General features: G+C 39.2%; 1 protein-coding gene across 2 annotated transcripts in view; it reads right to left on the bottom strand.

Annotated features, from left to right (window-relative positions):
• Positions 1-23554, bottom strand: part of MID1 (midline 1) — a 534071-nt gene that overhangs the window by 378073 nt on the left and 132444 nt on the right. Inside the window, exon 3 of one of the 2 annotated variants that reach the window (XM_016211632.2) lies at positions 14674-14824. The exons of the other annotated variant lie outside the window; for it this stretch is intronic. The gene's annotated coding sequence lies outside the window, so the exon portion shown is untranslated. The remainder of the gene's footprint in view (positions 1-14673; positions 14825-23554) is intronic. 2 annotated transcript variants of the gene reach the window in all.

The raw sequence follows: 23554 nt of genomic DNA, 5'->3' as shown, positions 1-23554 counted from the left end.
ATTAAGTTCTTTAGATTTCACATATAAGTGAGATCATGTGATGTTTGTATTTCTCTGCCTGGCTTATTTCACTCAGCATAATATTCTCCAGGTCCATCCATACTGTCCCAAAGGGTACGAGATCCTTCTTTACAGATGCATAGTATTCCATGGTGTATATGTCCCACAGCTTTTTTATCCACTCATGTACTGATGAGGACTTGGGCTGTTTCCAGATCTTGGCTATTGTAAATTGTGCTGCTATGAACATAGGGGTGCATATATTCTTTCTGATTAGTGTTCCAGGATTCTTAGGATATATTCCTAGAAGTGGGATCTCTGGGTAAAAAGGCAGCTCCAGTTCTAATTTTTTGAGGACCCTCCACACTGTTTTCCACAGTGGCTGCATCCGTCTGCGTTCCCACCAACAGTGTACTAGGGTTCCCCTTTCTCCACATCCTCACCAGTGCATGTCATTTGTTGATTTGTTGATGGAGCCATTCTGACAGGTATGAAGTGATACCTCATTGTGGTTTTAATTTGCATCTTTCTGATGATTAGTGACATTGAGCATTTTCTCATATGTCTCTTGGCATCTGTATGTCCTCTTTGGAGAAGTGTCTATTCAGGTCCTTTGCCCATTTTTTAATTGGATTGTTTGTCTTCCTCTTGCTGAGTGCTATGAGTTCTTTGTACACGTTGGAAATTAGACCCTTATCAGATACATCCTTGGCAAATATGTTTTCCCAGACCATGAAGTTCCTTTGTATTTTTAAATTTGCTTTCAGTTAAATTTACTTTTTTTTCTAATTTAGTCACATAGGAGTTTAAGAAATTGATTTGAGACCTTTAGTTTTAAAAATTTAATGCTATAAATTTTCCTCTTAGTGTTGTTTTAGCTGCATTCTGCATGTTTTATGTTACATATCTCCTTGTGGTTTTCTTTTGACTCATGGGTTATTTAGAAGTGCGGTATTTCATTTCCAAGTATTTGGGGGATTTTCTAGCTAGCTTTTCATTATTGATTTCTAGTCTAATTACATTTTGGACAAAGACATAGTTTTCATATTTTCTTTTAAATTCATTTTTATGTTTATCACACTTAGTTTCACATATTTCACTACAGAAATATTCATGAATGATTTCTCATGGCTTTCCCTGTCTCCACTGTGGGTGTTATATAATACAGTATATGCACCATATAATCTTCCTAAAATCTGAAAAAATGTGAATTCTAAAGGACATCTGACTTTAGGGATTTGGCATAAGAAGTTGTGGACTGGTTTTGTGATTCAAAATACGTTTCTATTGTTTTTAGATTATCACTGACATGAAAACACATGATAGAAAAACTTGAAGAATCTGAGGAATCTTTCCCTAGACCATAGAGACCATGGTTCCCAGACAAAAAACATAGGAATGATAAACTTATGATATAATAGTGTTGAGTTTTCTTTGTCTATAGTCACATCTCTTATCAGAGGCCTTCTTTGAAATACTAAACTATCTGACAGGCAAATTTGGGTAACATTTTTTGCTTTGGATTTTCTTTTCTTGGACAGGATCAGAATTGTCAAATGTAATCTTACAGCTTTTCTGTGATGAGTACTAAAAACTCCAAGGAAGTCCCTGAGGAGATAGAGAAGATAACAGTTCATGACAAATATCAACCTCATTCTAGACCAGAGTTATCTTGCTTATTGAAATCCTATAATTGTCTATTGAAACTAAGAAAATTGCTTATTGAAACCAAGAAAGTTGGCAGTTTTAGAAGAAATTCTTACTAACCCTATTCCCAAATCTGTAATAATGAACCAGAGGCAAGAGTGCATTAAAGTGTCCCTGTAATTACAAACATTAGCCCAGACTTAAATATATAATGCCAATCTTTATAAAAATACTATTGAATAGAAATGATAAATCAAGGCTCCTCAATTGTGTAGGATGAGGAGAAAAGCCTGAAGATCAGCTGGTGGGGGTTACATTAGTAAATTCAATAGACACTGTGTAGGTCAGCCAAACTATGGGCAGGAGGACGAAAACATAGGGAGAGGAAGCAGGCAAAGCTATAACATAGTTTTTTTGTTCTGTTTTGCATTTTCATTACTTATTCTTTAATAAGTACTAAATCCTACATGGAAATCAATTCTCAGTTACACGGTGGCTCCCTCATACCCATGCATTCACTCCAAGAGTAAGTTCCAAATCATCTACATTCAGAATCATCTGTGCTGGCATTGGCTGCACTATGTGCCTCCCATCCGCTGTAGTGCTGGATATTCTTGTATTTAAACAGTTGATATAAACAGTGATAACACAGCGATTGTACAGATGAAGAGACAGAACTGGACTTCCTTCAATTCTCTGATGTCATGTGACCATTTGGAGTTATAGTTTGTGTTTAAAATTTAAAATATTGAAACAGAATGCAAACTGCTAAGTATAATACTTTTAAAGTGCAAATTTTACTTCATACATGAATATTTTACTGAATGTGAATATCTTTTTTTATTAGTTATTGAATTTATTGGGGTAAGGGTTTCAAAACATCATCTGCACAGGGCATTTGGTGCTCATCACCCCAAGCAAAGTCAATTTCCATCCCTATTCTCTACCCCTTTGCTCTCCTCCACCTAGCATCCCTCCCCTTTCCCTCTGGCTATCACCACACTGTTCTCTATGTGTTAACATAGTTTTTATTCTTTTAACCACAATAATTTGAGGGACCAATAAAATCGTGGGAAACTGACTAGATATCATAAAAGTTGATGCCACAGCTGATCTGCACATTTTCCACTTGCCTAGGAAGTAAGAACCCCACCTAATTCCAGTGACATTATAAAGATAACCTCACATGCTAATGAGAATAGTAATTGCGGGTGGAGCAGAAGATCATCTGATTAGCTCTCTCTCTCTCTCTTTTTAAAGGTTTTTAAATTATTTACTTTTAATTTTTTATTGAATTTATTGGAGTGACATTGGTTAATAAAGTTATATAGGTATCTTGATAAAGTCCCTAGCAGGAGGCTGAGCTTGATGTCATTAAGGGGAAAATATTAAAAGTTACTTTTAACTGGGCGGTGCTGATGTGTTGCTTCTTCTCACGGAGTCTGGGTGGGCTCCATGTTAAATAATAAAAGTGATGTGGTTGTGCATTCAAGTTGAATTCCATTATCACTCTTGGATCCCTGCTTAGAAGGAAAAGTCCAGGAAGCTAAGATCCAGCACAAGAACCAAATGGATGCCCCACTGCCTGGTGCTCTGTGCAGGGCAGGGGGTGGCAAGGCATTCATTTTTCACTTTCATTTCACCTAAATTTTTTACAAAACTAGATCAGGGACTTTCAAGAACAAGTTACTACATTCAACCTGTAGTATGGATGTGACTTAGAAAATCCTGTTCTGAATCCACTTCCATTTTAAATTTAGGAAACATGCACATTCATATGCCTCAATCTTTTTCATACATGAATTAAACTACTAGGGCAGAATAAACATTTGGATAAGTAAAAGCTAGAAATGCTTTGAAGACAGACAAAGGCCAAGCCAGTCATGAGTAGAATTCTTAAGCCCTGTGGGAAACTAAGCTGTGCATGATTCTGTTCTAGCACTGGCTACTCGGTGGCATTGTGACCACTTGGAGTGAAAGCAAAGTTCAGCTCCCCAAGCTGAGCTGTACACCTGAATGCTCTTGAAAGTTGTTCTTATTTTATCTTCTTTCAAAAGTCTACAGCCTGCTGACCAGGTAAAATAATAGAACATATGGTCTTTATTTAATTTCTTCCTGCTTACCGCCAAAACAAGAGGAGGTTGAGGAGTGAAGATCTCTTGGCTGTCTCCAATGCTTTCCTTTAATCTTACTTTATTTACTAAGAGCTAATAAAAAATCTGAAGTACTTAACTCTCAAGAGTTGTTTTTCTTCTGGGCATTGGTATTTGATTTGTTCCTTGGCCTGAACCCCCCATTCTTTTTACTGCTGAATATGCTATTGTGAACCTCCTTTTTAATGCTGTGTTTATTCTCCTTTCTTTGATACATTTTCTTAGCTTCAAAAGTTTGTATTTTTCAAATCTTTTTCAAATTACTCTGTTATTTTAAAATATAATTATATTAGATTTATAAAAGTATAAAATTTAATTATAAAAGTAATAGTTATATGGACAATTTTGGAAAAGAGAAGAAAATCATTTAAAATCTTACTGCCCAATTGCAATAGCTCTTTATTCTCTTTTAATATAATTATTGCATTTTGCATAGTAACATTCAGAGTGTGTATAGAATTCTGCCCCATATATCTTTCTTTCACTCCACATTATCTTATCAACATGGTTCTGTACTTGCTATTTTTGCTTTGTAATTATTAGGTTGCATATTCAAGTGACATTGCCTCAATTCTTAAGACTTCCTGCTATCACTAGGACATGTAGAGTGATAATACCTGTTTTTAAGGCTGTGTTAACACTGACAGGAACTTTGCAAAGCAATCAAGCCTACACAAAATTAACATGTAAGAGTTAATAATGTGTGAGGCTCAACTATGTAAGTGAAAAATTGTAAAAACTTTGTGACAAATAATGCAACAAGAACAACTCTCTTTGTTGTATCTTTCAAGACATACAACTGTACATTAAGGGAGTGGGCACAGATATGACTGTAGTATCAGCATTCCTTCAAAAAATAGATTGCTAATATAATCATCCATTCCCATAGAGACAATTTCCTGCCATATCTTTTCTGAAATTTATCCTGAAAATGTGGTTCTTGATATATCTGACTTCCAGGTCAAACTAATAATATCTATCTCAAATCGTTTTATATTTGCACAACATAAGTATTTCCTTATTATTACAGAAAGTAGCCTTTTAAATATATTCCCACATTCTGATACTCACACATTCTAATATTTTATTTTGAGCTGTTTAAAAATGGAATTGTTCTTCTAAGAGGTTTGTATTTATCTACAGACAATTAAAACTGAGAATAAGAACTTAATAAATCTGTATGCCTCATTACTATTAAGCTTGATCACCTTATTTTTGATAAACAGGAAACAGTAAATGAAAATATGTTCTTAGCCCTTTGTAAATTATTCACTGCACTACCTCTTTTCAGTATTGTACTGCTTAGTATATCAAGTTTCTTTCTTTTTAAAAATCCTTTTAATTTGTTAATAAAATACTTAAAATATACAGAAATCTTCTAGATTTCTGATACAATCAACTCCTAGTCAAAAACATTTTACCAATACCAAAACCTTTTAATAGTCTCATTAGATAATTACTTTTTCTTTACTCATTCCATTTTTAATATCTCTTTTTTCCCTTTTAATACATTTTTCTTACATTCTATTTTATAATGTTAGTATGCCGGTTTTGTTTTTGTGAATTAGTGTTTCTCTGGATATCTTTTTAAAAATATCTTTATTTAAAAATATTTTTTGTCACTTTGTTTTATGTGTTTCTCTTGTGAGCAGCATATGGGTATATTTTATTTTATTTTTTATCCAATTTGATAATCTTCATGTTTAATAAGTGTATTATTTTTTTGCATTTATTTTTACTGACAAGTTACATTTATTTTCAGTGTCTTCTTTTTCTTTACTTTCTTTCCCCTTTGCTACTATTTTTGCTTCCCTTTTCTGACTTCTGTGGGATTAATAATTTTTTAATCTGTTCTTTTAAAAAGAAATAATTTGCATATGGTGATAAATAGAAGTCCAATTTCGTTCTTTTGCATGTGACTTTCCAATTTTCCCAGCATCATTTATTGAAGAGGCTTTCTTTTCTCCATTGTATGCTTTTGGCTCCTTTGTTGAAAATTATTGCCCATATGCATTTGGGTTTATTCCTGGGCTCTCAATTCTGTTCTATTGGTCTGTGTGTCTGTTCTTCTAACAATACCATGGTGTTTTGATTTTTGTCACTTTGTAGTATAATTTGAAGTCATGGAGTGTGATATCTCTGGCTTTGTTCTTTTTTTCTCAAGATTGCATTGGCTATTCCAGGTGTTTTGTGGGTCCATAAAACTCTGATAATTTTTTGTCCTATTTCTTTAAAACCTGCCATTGGGATTTTGATAGGAATTGCATTAAATCTGTATATTGCTTTGAGTAATATGGCCATTTTAACTATGTTGATTCTTCCAATCCATGAACACAGACTATCTTTCCATTCCTTTGTCATCTTCAATTTCTTTTAATAATGTAGTTTTCAGTATATAGGTACTTCACCTCCTTTGTTAAGTTTGTTTGTAGGTATTTTATACCTTTTGTTGCAATTGCAAAAAAAAATTTTTTTTTCATTTCTTTTTCTGAAATTTTATTGTTAGTATGTAGGAATGTTATATTTGTTACCATACACAAAAATTAACTCAAAATGTATCAAAGACCTAAATATAAGACCTGAAACAATAAACTACATATGTATGTTAGCATACATAGCAATTCTAAATTTTTCTAACAATTTTATTTGGTAGTCCCACCCTTTTGCAGGACACAGCAATGACTTTAATATCTTGAATATCCATAGAAATTTCACCCCCCTCTTTTTATTATTGTTTATAATTTTACTTTTGTATCTTTCAAAAGTAAACTATTTCTTATCAGAGTTAATTACAGTCATTTATATATTTTATTAATTTTTTGCTACCCACTGTTTCTTGTACTTTGCCTTTTTTTTCTGGTTTGCATTTCTTTGTGCCGAAACTCTTCACTCCTTGTTAATTTAGTGAGGGTCTTTGGGGTGTGGATGAATTCACTTAGTCTCTGTGTAACAGAAAATGTCCTTATTTTTCTTTTGGTTTTGAATGATAGTTAACTGGGTATAAAATACTGGGTTGACATTTACCATCAGCACTTTGAGGCTATTAATCCATTATCTTCTGGCATCTATTTCCAATTATGAAGGAATGTGCTGGGAATCTAACAGACAACAGTCCATTCTCTTTCTTTTCTCTCTGGTAGCTCTTAAGACCTTTTGTATATTATTCTTCATGTTCTGTAGCTTTATTACAATGTGCCTAGGTGTGGATTTATTTCCATTTATCCTCCTTGGTATTTGAGGCATTCTTTTAAATCGAGGACTCGTATCATTCTTCAGCTTAGGTATTTTTTCAATGATCACCAATCTCTTTCCAGTAATTTTGTTGTTTCTTTCTCCAAAACCTAGACCCTAATTCTACAACTAGGTTTAAAATGTAAATCAGGGCTCCTGCCATTTAAAGTGCGCAAGACTTGGGCTCCAAGCCATTTGGCAATTTGGTTAGGTTCCTAGTTGACCAACTATGTCTGAGTTCTCCTACTGGCTTGGCCCACAGATAACTGTGAGGTATGGCCTCAGGTAGTGAGTGGCAAAAAGTTTTTCAGCCTCTTTAATTAGTGAGGGAAGAGGATTTCCCACCTCATCCCCAGCTTTAAGCAATAAGCCTATCCTAGTGCATCTCAAGTGGAGATGGAGAATAAGGAGGTACTTCAGTCTCACTTACTTTGTAGAAGTTCAACTGTCTGCTATCAGATCCAGATTCCAAGTGGTCTCTTGCTTCACCTCTGCCTACAATTTTACTTTTCTTTATACTTCTGAATATACAGAAATGTTTGCTTTCATCATGTATCCTTTTTATCTTTTTGGTATATCACTGACATGTGCTGGGGATAGAAACTGCACCAAAGCATGAACTTATTGGGCCATCAAGATGGAAAATCTAAACCTTTCTTAACCATGCTTTGGAAATACTTAAGGGAAATAGTTTATATAAGATAACAAGCTCCAAAATCCAAAATTAGCTCTGATTAAACTAGTTTCATAACAGAACCAGTTTTTTAAGTGACATCATCTATTTATTAGCCATTTTGATATATAATTATGTGGTTCTCTTATATCCCCCCTTCACCTCAACCTGTCATCCAAACATAGATAGATGATAAGTTTCTGTTAAATTGTTATTCAGTATTATTGGGTAAATATAAGTCAAATGTTTACTATGATTAAAGTAACTGTCTTGTAAACTTTTTCCCCTGGTGCTAATAATTGTTTCATTTTCCTTTGCTTAGCTGTTTTTTCACCTATGGAGAATTCTTCCAATACCGTATAAAATTATGGCAATACAGATTTACATGCCATCAAATCTCTCAGTTCAAAAAGTTACCATTTTCTCCTTTTTGACTTCCTCCCTAGTACCCTCCATTTTTATGTTCCATTAGGACCAGTTACTCTCTTGGACTTTTTTTTTTCAAATATATCTTTATTGATTTTAGAGGAAGGAAAGGAGAGGGAGAGAGAGATAGAAACATCAATGATGAGAGAGTCATTGATCGAGCCCACAACCTGGGCATGTGCCCTGACCGGGAATTGAACCCTGATCGCCTGGATCCTAGGTCGACGCTCAACCGCTGAACCATACCCGGCTGGGCTCTCTTGGACTTCTGACAGTTGTTTTCTTAAAACTTCTCTTTACCATCAACCTTCTCCTTTTTCCTGTGTTGCATCTTCTGCTTCCAGAATTTTTCTTTCTTGTTGTACTTTCTTGTTGTACTTTCTTGTTGTGGAGTATGACCCATGCTCCACAAACTTGCTATGAACAAAGGCATTGCTTTACTCTTATTTTAAATGAATAGTTTGGCTAGTATAGCATTCTAGGTTGGAAATTATTTCTCCCCAGAATTTTTGGAAGCCATTGCTTCATTTTCTTCCAGATACCAGTTTTCAAGTCCAAAATAGTTTTCATTCCTGATCTTTCATATAGGACCTGAGTTTTCTCCCTAGAATATTTTAGTATCTTCTTGCCTTTATGTTCTGCAGTTTCACAGTGATGTACTATGATGTGAGGTTTTTAGATTCTTTGAATTATGCTGTTGTTGGATCTTTGCAATCTGGAGATTCGTATGTTTGAGTTCTAGAAATCTTTCTTGAATTTTGTGGTAGAGACAGCTAAACTCCCACTGGAATTGTTTTTTCCCCTTAACTATAGTCTGCATATTTATGTCTCCTCAAATTCACATGTTGAAATTCTAATCCCCAAGGTGATGGCATTAGGAGGTAGGTCCTTTGGGAAGTGATTAGGTCATGATTGTAGAGTCTTTATAAGTAGGATTAGTGCCCTTATAAAAGATGTCTCAGAGGTTGTTGGCCCCATTCACCATGTGAGGACATAGCAAGAAGTTGGCAGTGTGCAACCTGGAAGAGAGCCTTCACCAGAATACAACCATGCTGTTACCCTTATGGACTTCTAGCATCCAGAACAGTAAGCAATACATTTCTGCTGTTGATAGGGCATCCATTCTATGGTATTTTTGTTATAGCAACCCAAATGGACTCAGAATACTGAATTTTGTTTTTCCCCTTCCTGAATATTGGCCCCCTCTTTGCATCCAAGTAGGCAAGACGATAAGCTCTCCCCAATAGGCTAGGAGAAGTGACATGTTACTCTGGGCCAAGGCAATGAGGGAGTGGGTAGATTGTTCTATTCTCTTTTCCTTCATTTCTCAGATGGATGAAGATAATACCAAGGTACTGGGATGGCAGAGTCATGGGTCCCTTAGTAATCATGAGGAAAGCAGCAGCTTGCTGGCTAGTAACCAGGAGCATTTACCAGAAATGTGATCCAGAAATGTACTTTAATTTTATTAAGCCACTGATGTTTAGCAGTTTATTGTTATAACAGTAAGTGTTCCCTGACTGATAAAGTTCTTTGAAATATTCTCCCAACTGCTTTCTCTGCTTTTAATTTCTGGAATGTCAATCAGTGAGACTCATAAGATTTCCCAAATTAATATTCAAATTTATTTTTTTTCTCACATTGCTTCTCTTTGACTTTTTCTTTCACTTCTAGTGAGACTTATTTGAAAATTTCTTTCAACCATTCTCTTAAAAATATCAGAAGGCACGGGGAGAGGGAAGGAACTATCATATTTTTAGTTTCTAAGAGTATTTTTCTGTGATTCTTCCTCTTCTATATTATATAGTTCATGTTCAATTCAATATGTTCCTTCTCTGAGGATAACAATTATAGCTTTTAAAATTATTTTCCTGCTTTTTAAATCATTTATTTCCTTTGTGTATGTGTGTATTGGAAGCCATTCCTCAATGTCTTATGATCCAGGGCTGCCTTGCTTCTTGGTAGAAGTGCTAGAAATCTGATTGCAAGCTCTGTGTGGAGCTAGGGAAGTAGTGATGTGGCAACTAGTGGGCTTCCTATAGGGCATCTGGATGGCCCACTAGCTTCTTCATTTGATGACCTCCAAACATGTAGCATGGATTCTCAACTTGGCCCTGATGTTCTGGGAGCCATGCAGAAGCAGGGGGCTGGGTGGGGGTACAGAATGAGGTTTCCATATTTTTTATGCATGCTTGCATTTTACCCTTACCTCCATCTTAAAATGTGCCAGGTTTTCCCTCAGTCTGAATGAAGCCTCTCTAGTTCAATGCCTCCATGGAATAAGACTCCAGGTCTTATTACAAAGATTAAAGAGAAATAATTACCTGATAAGAAAGCTAAGGCTGGGCTGTGGAAACAAGAGCTGGGTTAGCCTATTGGGATGGTTCACACTTTCAGAATTTTGCAGGTCAAGTGATGTATTAATGAATACTTTCACCAAGATATAGGCAACACAAGAGCGATAATAAGTGTGGTATGGTTTGGGGTCCTAATTGGTCTTCCTATTTGGTAGAAAAATACCAGTAAAAGATAACCTGAATCACTTTGGGGCTTTCCTGAAAACAGAGTCTGACATAATAACTTGAGTAGAACTTAATTCAGGAGGTGATATTTGAAACAGAAGAGAGGGAATGAGAAGTGATAGAGGGAAGAGAGAAAAGGCCACAAAAGAATGAGTTACTGAATTGGTAAATAGTGTGGGCAATTGGGGATCGATGCTAATCAAGACTATCTGGGGACCCAGTAGAACAGATCGCAGAAGTGTCACATCAAACAAAATGGAAGTAATTTATCTATTGACCCTCACTGTCCCTTTAATAAGGGTCTCTCCTGGGAGTATTAACATCCACCACACACTTCTGGGCAGTGGCTGTTCAATGCCTAAACAGTCTCCTTCTGCTTTGGAGAGAGCCCCTAGAACCAAACAAGAAGCTGCTGAGACTGAGCTGTGGTATATTGGCAGAATGTGTGGAATTTTCATCTCAGCTGCAGGGAGATCAGCTAGACTAACAGCACATAGAGAAAGACAGTATGAGCATCTGCCACATGGGGGTGGTGGAAGGAGATTATGTAAATGACCAAACAGAAGAGAGAAGCACCTGACTAGCTCAAGATGGTCAAGGTCAGAGGGTTCAAACACAGATCCTCCAAGGAGCCCAAAAGGCACACATGATAAAGAACCAATTTAAACATCTGCCAGGCATGGAGAAAGGAAAGTCAGCTCTGAAAGGACCAACTCTCTTCCTTTTCCCTTCCCTTCCCTACTCCTCCATATGCCCAGGTCCTTGAGCCCTCTGGCCAACATGCTGGGAGACTGGGGAAGAGGAGGAATCCAAGCCCATGCCCCTTTCCTCCACTGGAGGCTTCAAGCCTGGGGAAGTGATAAAGTGCTGCCTTTAAATCAACTTTATAGAGTTTTCATTAATATCCTGGTTTGGATACTGATTTGTCAACCAAGACTGTTTGCAGCTCTCTATAACCATAAGAACTACATGTGACCTAAGAATGAGCAAAAACGTTTTTACCTTGGGGCAAGAGACATTCAAACCTTCCAAATAAAGTTCTTTCGAGAGCATGGTAGATAAAGTTTTATTTTTATTGTAACATTGGTTGTCCTTATTTGATATACATTTATCGGGCCATTTTAATGAAATAAAATTCAGTTTTGCTTTTTTCCCCCCTGGGTGACCATATTTTCCAAAATGAAAAAGGTGATGAAGGATATGGCAGATAGGAAGTTTGGCTTGAGGCTATGAGAAAGAATTCAAGCTCCTTACCACTGCTCACAAGGCTTGGTGTGATCCTGAGCCTGCTTATCCCTCCTAGTCATGTAATACTCCCTCACATTCTATGCTCTAGCCACACTGAGATTCATTCACTTCCTGCAGAGCACCATAACGTAGTGCCTCCCAGTCCTCCAGATTTATTCTATCTCTCCTTCTCCCAATTTCCAACTCCTCTTTTAGGTCCACTTAATTATTTATTATTCACTAGATCTCAACTTAAATATTGCCTAGTCCAGGAAGAACCCCCAAGCATCAAAGTTTATGTCACATGTCCTTCAGGTGCTGATATAACTCCTGGGGCTCCAATTCTCCTAGCCCTTTATCACTATCGTATTTACTTATTTACTTTGAGGTGCACTCTCTGCCTTCATCCACTACCACAATCTCTGTAAGAAGTGGTCTGTCTGCTTCATACCTGCAATGCTAGCAGCTAGCATAGTGTCTGGCATATGGTGGGAATATTTGTCAAATGAATTAATTTGTATGTGTATTTGCATAAAATGTCTGCATATGTGCACAATTGTACACAAATTAAGCTACATATTTTTTAAAACTCAGCTTTGCAGAAAAGAATAAAATGATAAGATATTGGAACCATCCTGGAAAATTCGGGATGTATGGTGCCTATATAGTATATGCCCCTAAAAGTGTTTTTCAAAGTGTGGTCCCTGAACCAGCATTATCATTGGGAAGCTTGATAGAAATGCAAATTCTCGGCACCTCCTTCCAATCAGAAACTCTGGGGTAAGGGTCCAACATCTGCATTTAATGAGCCCTCTATGGCACACTCAGGTTTGAGAACCACTGCCCTAATATTTAAAATGACCCTCCCTGCAAAGTGCTTAAGTCATATTTGGAAGGAGGGGACTGTGTCTATTAAACATCCCTGAAAATCAAGACCCATGTGACCTTCTTCTTCTTGATGCCATTCAAGTTAACCATCCAAACTAAACACTGTCCAACACAGTCCATTACCAGAGTACTCAGCTGGAAAGGATTACAACTGAGTAGCACTGTCAACATCTACAAACGGGGCCCAGGTGTGTGCATCTGGTACTCCTGGCTAGGAAATCACTGGATTACTTGCTTCATTTAATTCTGCATTTTAACAGCCTGACATTTTAAACTACATGGTTGGGTTTTTAATCAGATGGGCCCACCTCTGTACCTATCTTGGCATTTCAACTTACTTTATGGGAGAGTTGAATTAGCAAGGGTGTTAAGCCTCAGGTTTGGCCAAGGGGAGAGGAAGTGACATTTGAAATGATTGGCCAATCCATATGTGATCTTAAATGTGAAATCAAAGCCTCCAGGTAGACACAAACAGAAATTATCCAGAACCTTCAGTATTTGCTGATTCCTCCACCCAAGGAGGTTTTCTATTTTTAAAACTCCATCAAGTTCAGGGAGATGGGAAGTTTTGTATCTTGGATCAGATTTTATTTTATCCATGAGGGTCACCAACAGGACAGGACCACTGGGACAGACCTAAGACACTGGATGGAAATTAAGTCTTCAAACCGAGTATAAATAAATAAATAAATACACTAAAAATCAATTAAAACAAAATAAAATAAGAAATTCATTGCTTCAGTCACATAAGCCACATGTGGCTACCATATTGAACAGCACAGATCAGAACACTCCCATCATCCTAGAAAGTTCTATTGCACAGTGCTGCTCTAGAACTTACTCTAAAATCAAACTTGCAGGGATACCTACATTCATAGAATATTGGAAACCAAAAGGTAAATGACCAAGGATGCAAGCAATTTTGCTTTTTTGGTGAATTAGAATTCTCCCTGAAATGTGGCACAAATGTGGCCTACTTTGTTTGTCTACACATCTCTCTCACATACATTCAATGAGAATGAACACAACAAATGTAAACTGAATGCCTTCTCTGGGCAACACACTGCCCTGGGCACCACCTGGTGAGTAAAGATGCATAGAATCTAGTTCTTGTTGTCTAGCAACATATTTTGTAGAATATGTAAGACCAGGACACAGCTATAATGAAATAAGAAAAATAGGTAAGGTGAGAGAGGTATAAACTAAGGCATAGGTCTCCAGTGTTGCTGTGCATATAACAGCCATGTTAAAAATAGAGATGCTCCAGCCTCATCCACAAGAAGAATATTCTTTGATTCTGAGAGAGGCTTCCAGCATCAGTCATGTACCTCCTTCATGGAAGCAGACACCTAAAAGATGGCTGTTGGATATGAAGAGACAGGGCAGTAGAGGAGAATAAGCATTCTCTTATAGGTAAAGAGTAGCAGGATTTATAAACTAGCATTGGCATAAATATTTGTGTATTGTTGATCACACCACATCAGCAATTTAACTAGAAACTACTGTTGAAACGTACCAACTTGATTTGTTTTTGAATCTTCAAAAGCCAAAAGAACAGTTTAAATCCTTAAGTAGGAAAATGAGCTGAGGAGTTAGTGAGATCTGAATGAATTACAGGGAAACCAAGTCCTGAAGTCAACAGAACCATTCAAAGGCATTACACCAAGCAAAAGACAGTATAGCCAATCCTTTGGGGACAGATAAGTCATCTATTATACTTATCAAGCTATTAATTAACATAGGGAAATCAGCAATCCTTTCTTCCTTTCTACTTTCTTCCTCTTTTTCTTTTCTTTCTTTTTTTTTACAGACAGAACAACGTTGAAATACAGGAAAACATTCCTGGGGAGGGCAATATGTAAACCTGGGAGCAGCTGGCAAATATGTCTGTAGATGCCCCACTTACCAGATGACAAAAACGCTGAAAGTCCTAGCCAGTGAATAACATTCTGAGCCCACACTGTCAATAGATATCTCCTGGCTCATTAGTTGGCAATAATGGCTTTAACACCAATGGCTGATGACTTGGGCCAGTGAGATGGACTCTGCCCCTGTATCTGAGAAAAATCAGAGAAATCAGCATGAGTTGACTTAGATAACACTGCAAACTAAAAAGAACATAAGTATTAAAATTCCAGTGTTTTCACTCTCATCCTGAATTTCTTTTTTGCCCATCTCTTCTGGGATATTGCCCATCCATCCCTTCTTTCTTTTTCCTCCCTCCCTGCCTCCCTCCCTCCCTTTTTCTCTTCATTTCTTCTTCCTTCTGATCTTTTCTTTATTTTTTAAAGATTTGAGATGAAGAGGATTGCTTGTTTTTAACAGGATAAAGCAGGTAAAGAACAAGAATGCTGATTCACTCAAGGCTGTCTTAATTTCCTTTGTTTGAATATATCCCTTCACCACCACCAGAATGCATTCTTTAATGACGAACAATTTCCTGCTATACCAGATAACAAGACCTTAATCCTTGTGAAGGGCCATGCAAACGTAAAATTTGTAAGTCATAAGCAGTTGTTCCAAGGAATTTTTATTGAATTTCATTGGACATGCAGACTAAATGCAATTTCTGGCTTTTATTAGACACTAAAAGTCTATGTGTCAACTAACTCAACAAAGAAAAATTTGGGTGCAGTACATAGCAGATGGTAGGAAAAAACCATCATTTGAGACTATACTGGTTGTACACTGCTCAACTCCTGGAAGAACCTGGAAAAAAGTTTTTGAAGTGAATAGTGTCCCCAGAAGTTGTACAGTGCACAACCTGCTCAATTGCTCATGACAGCCTTAACAGGAAGCTTTCTATATAATTATCATAGGTTATATGTTTATGCAATTAACTATTTATTGGGTACTTATCATATGTAGGCTCTGTACCAGACCATGGTAAGCAAGGCTGATTAAGTCTCTGTCCTCATGGAGCTAATACTTTATTAGGAGACTCAAATAATTAAGTGAACACTCATGATTAAAGCATGCTAAGTACTGTAATACAAGAAATACAGAGTGCTATGAGGTCAGGGGAGATTCCTAAAGGAATTTATGGCTATTTTGGGATTTAGAGATGAATAGGAATTAGATATGCCAAGAGAGTAGATATGGTTAGGATGCTGGTTTTGTTGGATCCAAGCGCACTTGTCCTATCAGTGCCCATGGCAGAGCTGAGCCATTCATACGTTCTGCTTGGGGCAGATGTCATTTCTGTACAGTCACCTGGACAGCTGTGCTTTGCCCCTTCTTAGTGGCACTTGCCTTGAATCTTATGCTTTGTTCTAAAGTAATTGGGGTACTTTACTCCCATTCGATTATGGGAGCCCACTGAGAACAGAGAGTGTCTTAGCTCCTGATGTCCTGTTACTCTATCTTTGCCTCTGGTAGGTGTCCAATAAATATTGAGAGAAAATAATTAAACCATTGTCTAACTTAAGGTAAATCAGTATAAGATAAAGACTTGAGAATTTTATTTTTATTTTTCCCTGCCTTTCAATTAAGTTAAACCAACACAAACATCTAGCTCAGGCAGACTTTGAGCATGGTTTTTCTGATTTCAGTTGTGCTATCAGTGAACGCATAAGAGCAGTTTCCTGATATTGTAACTTGACAGAAGAGGACATTTAAACAAATAATGATATTTGCAGCAAAAGACTTATGATCTCATGTTTTGATTCCAATCTTATAAACACTTGAAAGTAGCTTTATAGGTGTCTTGGGCTAATTCTGAGAGAGCGTATAGTTCTTGTGCAGTCACTGGAAAGAAAACACAGTATCCTGTTCCAATAAAAGTTTCAGACATGGCAGTAAATCAAGCTTGCCTTTCAGAATACAATATTAGGCCATCAGTTTGGGCATAACATTTGGTAATATCATTGAGACACTGAAGGCAATCATCACAACCCACATATATCCACAGTTCCAAGGGCAGCTTTATGTTAAAGCCAGAGCAATGACAATGGCATGCAGGTTTTTTTAACCTGGTATCGAGAAGACTATAGAGACAGACGGCCTCAAACCAATTAACAGGAGTAGCCTTTGCCTTGACACTAGGAGAGCAGCTTTCCTGAAAACTCATAAAATATTTTTGTATCTCCATTGATAAGTTTGCAATGACAGTGGGAGAATGTTCTCAATTTATTTCATTCAGCTTTAAAAAATTTAAATATGTTAGATTGCAAATCTGTGCATTGACCTAACACAATTGCACCATCTTTTTTCTTATTCGTGACAATGTGGACAGCAACAGTGAAGATATGTGGCCTAAAAGAGTGGGATTTCAGCTTGCATTTAAATTAGGAGATTTTACTTCCAATTTTCTCCTGGTTTTTGGATTGTAATTTCTCACAAGATCTGTTTCCAGAAGAGCTATGCCAAATTTGGTCATCCATGACAACAGTGGTATGAGTTAGAGAAACATTGGCCTCCAGGACTCTTTGGAGAACAAATTCAGATTTAATGCTGCCAGTACCCCATATTTCTTGGGAGAAATATGCTAGAATCTTTGATTTCCCCTATAGGGATACTCAATAAAAATGAATAAAGTTACCCATTTAAAAGCCGCTCATTTACTGTACATTCTCATTACTTTAAATTCTGATGATCTTGGATTACATTGGGCTATTTCAACACTTAATTTTTCATGGTTTCTTGAGACTTTCCACAAAGCAAATACACTTTTCAGGTGCAAGTAATTGATATGTTACAACATAGATATAAATATCTTCACAATTGAGCATCTTTCCATATTAGCTTTGCACAGAGTTGTCCAGTGAATATTTCTGAATAAAAGAACGAATAGTTCTGTAAATATTATCCATATCAATCAGCCAAAATATGTTAAGTCCAGACTGTGACTTGGATAATTTTCAAACATACTTCCAATTGCGAAAAGCAGTTCAAATCACTGAACACTTTCACTCCACTGTTGCTCTGGTCCCTAGGTCTATTCTCTCATAAACCAGCCTAGCTCCCAGGAACAGTCAGTAAAATGACTGTGCCAGAGTCGCCTCAGTGGGTGGCCCAATTCTTCAAGCCATATTATATTTACCTTGCTCTGCAGGAACCTCAGTAGCTCCATTCTCTTCTATGGCTGAGCCCTCAAGCTTCCTACAAATATTGTTCTTCATAACTGAAGGTTCGATCCTGTGCTAGTTTCTAGAACTAACCTTTATCTTTGTTGGGAGGATTTAAGGAATTCTGGTTCAATATCTAGAACATCCTTTCCTACTTGCTTGGCTGCCATTTTGGCTCTGATATTGCCCTGAGTTCTTATAACTGTATTTCTTCTTTTTTCCCCAGTATGATCACCTCACCTGTGGTCTCCCACTCACCTCTTGGGTGTGATCTGTATCTCAGTAACTGAAATGAGCTCAGCCTCCTTAGAGATGTGCTCCCTTCATTCCTTTCAGTACCTGGTGAAGGGCTGTACTCTCTTGCTCCCCATGAACTCAGGGAAGAACATTCCTGAAATCTCCTGCTTGCTTGCTGCAGAGATTGCTGAAAATTCCCACTGCCAATGTACATGCCCCATTTGTCAGACACCCCACTGGATCTCCTAACGCCTGTTTTTCTGTAGCCATGATGGTTGGGTGCTGAACCTACAGTTCACGTCCTCTGAGAAGTAAACGCTAAGATGGGGTAAAGCGGGCAAGGATTTCATTAGGGGGCATGCCTGTGGGAAAGGAACTAGGATGAGAAGTGAAGAAGGCGGGGAGAGCATTCAGATTGTGACGCTCCGTGACTCCCAGTGAAGAAGAGAAGGGAAGAAGGTGGAAGCTCCTAGTCTCCCCCTTTAGTCTTAGGAAAGTTTGTGAAAGCTGTCAGGGCATCTTAACCAAAGTCATCTACCAAACGGGTACTGTGTCTCTCAGGATCACGTCTGCCTTAGGATCCTCTCATCATTTAGCCACTGGGAGGGAGCTCCTGTGGGAGGGGGGCTTTGGTATAAACCCCACCATTGATTCCAGAGTGCAGCAACTGGGGCCCTTGGTCAGTAACACCCCCTGTGGTCACAGGTCTGCCAGATGTATGTTTATAGCCTTCACCATCTGTCACGCTAGACCTTCTTCTAGTACCAGAAGCTGGGCCTGTACCCCAGGAGCTAGCCCCACCTGGCAAGCATGCTGTTTTCCCTCCAGCTCCCAGTATCTCTCAGCCTGCCCCATGTGGCTGGAGTCAACAGGCAGCCAAGCCATGTCCTATCATAAGCAGCACTTGCATGTGTGAATTCCCTGTTGGCATTTGTCAAAGAATTTATATGTTTCTAAAACCCAAATTCCAAGAAAAATTAATTGAGACATTGAGGAAATGAGATAAGTTCCTATAATTCTTCTCCAAGAATTAAAACTGAACAATCAATGTAGAGACATAACCGGCTTCATGAAAGCCACCAACACAAAGTCAAAAGTAAGAGCAGGAAACTGATGCGTGGAGTCAAAGAACAACGTCAGCATTTCAGGAACTGGGACAGGAGAACAGAAAAGTGGTCATGAGCCAATCATTCAGCCCTCCTTTGCAGCTGCTGCCATGTTACACGCTTGTGTTGAATGCAAATACAATATTAATAAGTTGATATGCACAGTATACTTTATACAGACCACATGACTGATTTTTCAGAAATGACAAGTTTTGAAGAAAAATAAGCCCTCCATGTATGGCAATTTCCATGTATGACTCTGGGTAGTGTTGGTAATGTAATAGGAGATCTGAATGTAAGGTTATTTGGATTCTACCTAACAACACTTGCCATCATTTCGAGTGTTTGAATGTTTGTTATAGGACAAAATTTTTTGTAAATAATGCTAAATTGAAAATTCCATATTTATTGAACAATTTTAGTATCTATAATAATTAATAAAGAGTATAAAGAATGTTAGTATTTTAACAGTAATGTATAATAGAGAATAACTCAAGAAGTTGCCCAGAATTCTAGTTTCTTGTTCCTGAAGACCAGAAACTGAGAGATGAAGCCTGGGAGTTCTTCAGAATTGATTGGAGAAATGCTGAGAACTTAAAGGAACATGCTGCCCTCACCTTATCCAATCAAAACTCAACCCCCTTGAGAGGAAACAAGCTGGTGGCGTAGGCAACCGCTGCCCCGCCGCCTCCGGCAACCGCATCACAATCACAGCTAAAACCCAGAACCACCGTCCCTCAGAGCCTCCTGATCCGGCTGCACAGAAGCCCCGCAACCAGGGAGCTGAGGCAGCACCGAGACGGGAGGAGGGGGAGACGCGGGCGGGTCGGGGCTGAATCCCGGAGACAAGGCCGGGCCCACACCCGGTGCCGCGGGGAAACCCGGGAGGGAATCTCGGCAGCGGGAGTTTCCCGGAGGAGCGAGGGGTCCCAGCCCCACAGCAGGCCCAGCCCAGGAATCCAGGGCCGGGAAGAGAAATCCTCACAATTTCGGGCTGTGAAACCAGCTGGGACGGTCGCTGAGGGTTGCGGAGGCCGCGGGAGCCCCAGCAGCTCCTCTTAAGGGCCCGGCGCAGACTCACTCGGACGCTCCCTCTGAGCCCAGCGCCGGGAGCAGCCTGAAAGGACCTGGGACACTCGGGGAGGGACTGACCTGCCTCAGATCCGGGCGACAGGTGGAGGGCGGCTTCCTCCCGGGCAGAAGGGCTGGCACAGGCCATGGCTCCTGTGGCGAGTCCTCCCCGCACAGCCCACAGGCAGGCGCCATGTTTGAATCGCCAGCACCTGACTCACGCCTTTGGCCCTGCCCCGTGATTCCCGGAGGCCCCGCCCCTCCCCGCCTGCAGCTCATCCAGGCCATTTCCAGGGGCTTTTCTGTGCACGTGGCCTCTCCAGCCTCATGCTTAGGACTTTCCTAAAATCTCTCAGACAAGCAGCAGCTGCCCCATGCGGCTTGATAAGCGGCCCCAGGCCTGGCACTAGCGGCAGCTGCACTGGCTCATAGCTGGGCCTCTCCTGGGCTCCTCCAGGCCCAGCACAAGCAGCAGCCAACTACGGTTTGCTGTGTAGCTCATGCTGGGTGGCCCTGGGCAAGGCACTGGCACAGGCTGACTTTGCACCTCCCGGGAGGCCCCAGAGACAGTGCACCTGGTGGTCAGACTGAACCACGCTGGATTACAACCCTACCACATCCACGAGTGACACTCAAGGGGCGCACTTGGTGAACACCAAAGCTCCACTGAAGTAAATCCTGCTCCATGGGGGTGTCTCCAGCACAGCAGCTCTCTGGCTGTAGCTCCAGCGGGTCCTCACAGCTGATTGGCCTGGGGGTCAATTCCTCCCAGGGACGCCAACAGCAACCAAGGCTCAACTACAACAGGACAGTGCACACAGCCCACACAGGGGAGCACCTAGAATGCCCAGCTCAGGGGACTGGGGAGGTGGAGCCACTGGACCCTACAGGACACCTACTACACAAAGCCACTCTACAAATTCCAGGAGACATAGCAGCTCTACCTAATGCATAGAAACAAACACCTGGAAGCAGCCAAAATGGGGAGGCAAAGAAACATGTCACAAAGGAAAGAACAGAAGAAATCTCTAGAAAAGGAACTAAATGAAATAGATCCAAGCAAGCTAACAGATAGAGTTCAGAATAATGGTTATAAGGATGTTTAAGCATACTATTAGGGAAATAACTGAGAAAATCAATAACATAATAAAGTACCAATTTGAAATGAAGGCTACACGAACTGAAATGAAGAATAATTTACAAGGAATTAACAGTAGAGTAGAGGACGCTGAGAATCAAATCAGCAATTTGGAACATGAGGAAACAAAATACACCCAACCAGAAGAGCAAAAAGAAAAAAGAATCCAAAAATATGAAGATAGTATACGGAGCCTCTGAGACAACTTCAAGAGGCCCAACATTCGTATTATTGGGATGCCAGAAGGAGAGGAAAGAGACCAAGAAATTGAAAACCTATTTGAAAAAATAATGACAGAAAACTTCCCCTACCTGGAGAATGAAATAGACTTATAAGTCCAGGAAGCACAGAGAGTCCCAAACAAGAGGAACCCAAAGAGGCCCACAGCAAGACACAGCATAATTAAAATGCCAATGGTTAAAGACAAGGACAGAATCTTAAAAGCAGCAGGAGAAAAGCAATTAGTTACCTACAAGGGAGCACCCATGCGACTGGCAGGTGATTTCTCAACAGAAACTTTTCCGGCCAGAAGGGAGTGGCAAGAAATATTCAAAGTGATGAAAAACATGGAACTACAACCAAGATTACTCTACCCAGCAAAACTATCATTTAGAATTGAAGGTCAGATCAAGAGTTTCTCAGACAAGGAAAAGCTAAAGGAGTTCATCACCACCAAACCAGCACTACAGGAAAAGTTGAAGGGTCTTCTTTAACAAGAAGCTAATGAACAAAAGAATTTGGTGAACTACATAGATCCAGAGACACTGACGCAGGCAACAGACGATCATATTTCAGAGGGAAGAGGGAAGGGGGTGGAGGGTGGGGAGAGATTAACCAAAGAAGTTATATGCATATATGCATAACCCATGGACACAATCAATAACGGGGTGAAGTCCTGGGGAGAGGGTGGGATCAAAGTGGAGGGGGTCAATTGGAGGGAAAAATGGGACACCTGTAATACTTGCAACAATAAAGATAAATTTTTAAAAAATTCAGCCCTGTTAACTAATTAGAACCTCAATATCATGACTCCTTCACAATAAGGAAAATAATCACATCTTACAGCTTTCAACTGTAAATCTTCCCATTTTAGAAAAAGACAGCACAGTTTTCTTTTAAATTATTTGTTTCCTATAGGGCTTGACAGCCACATGGCTAAAAAGGAAAGAGATACTACAATTTAAGAAAAAGAAAAGCATGTCTTTTAAGCCATGATATTGCTGCCGAAGGTTTCATACACTTGAGCTTTGATGAATGTGTCATCTCTCCAAAGAGCTCTTCCTGATTTTACTCCAGTGCCTTGGCTTGCTTAGACTGTCGAAACAAAATATAACAGACTGGGCGGCTTAAACAGCAGACATTTATTTTTCACAGTTCTGGAGACTGGAAGTCCAATATCAAGGTACTAGTCAACTTGGTTCCTGGGCAAGGCTTTCTTCCTGGCTAGCATGCTTCTGTGTCCTCACATGACAGAGACAGCAAGCTCTCTGGTGTCTCTTGTTATAAAAGCACTTTTCCTTTCGTGAGGCCCCCACCCTCATGACTTCCCTAATTACCCCCCATGTCAAATATTACCACATTGGGAGGTTAGGGCTTCAACATATTAATTTGGGGGCCACAGGTTTAGTCTATAACATCCAGCATGGCTTCCCTGAGACCAGAAAAGCTCATAAAAAAGGAGTTCAGTTGGGGAAGGGTGACTGGGCAGTTCTCACGCCTTTTCCTTGGTGCTCCTTATTCTCCTTTGGACACCAGTTCCTTAGTGTCCTTATGAGGCCCCTCTCGGATTTGGGCAGGGAATGAAGGTGGCAGCACACTCCCATTTATTGAGGGCAGACCATGTCCAGGGGCCCCACAGACATCATCAACTTTCATCCTTTTTTTATCCCTGGTGGGAGCCCTACTCCATTTTAAAGAAGAGAGACACTTGGGGTTCAAACAGTTTCAATAATTCACATGTCCATGTCACACAAACAGGAAGGACCAGACCTAGTTTTTTAAAGATAAAATGCATACACCATAAAATTCACCCTTTTAAAGCTTACAGGTTCAGTATTTTTTAGTATATTTACAAGGTTGTACAACCATCACTATTATCAAATTCTAGGACATTTCATCACGCCCCAAAGAAACCCTGTACCCATTAGTAGTCACTCCTCAGTCCCCCTT

Source organism: Miniopterus natalensis, chromosome X, assembly GCF_054644295.1.
Source record: "Miniopterus natalensis isolate mMinNat1 chromosome X, mMinNat1.hap1, whole genome shotgun sequence".
In the NCBI taxonomy this organism is placed as follows: Eukaryota; Metazoa; Chordata; class Mammalia; order Chiroptera; family Miniopteridae; genus Miniopterus; species Miniopterus natalensis.
The sequence above is the reverse complement of the archived record's forward strand: the minus strand, read 5'-3'. Positions and strand labels throughout refer to the sequence as shown.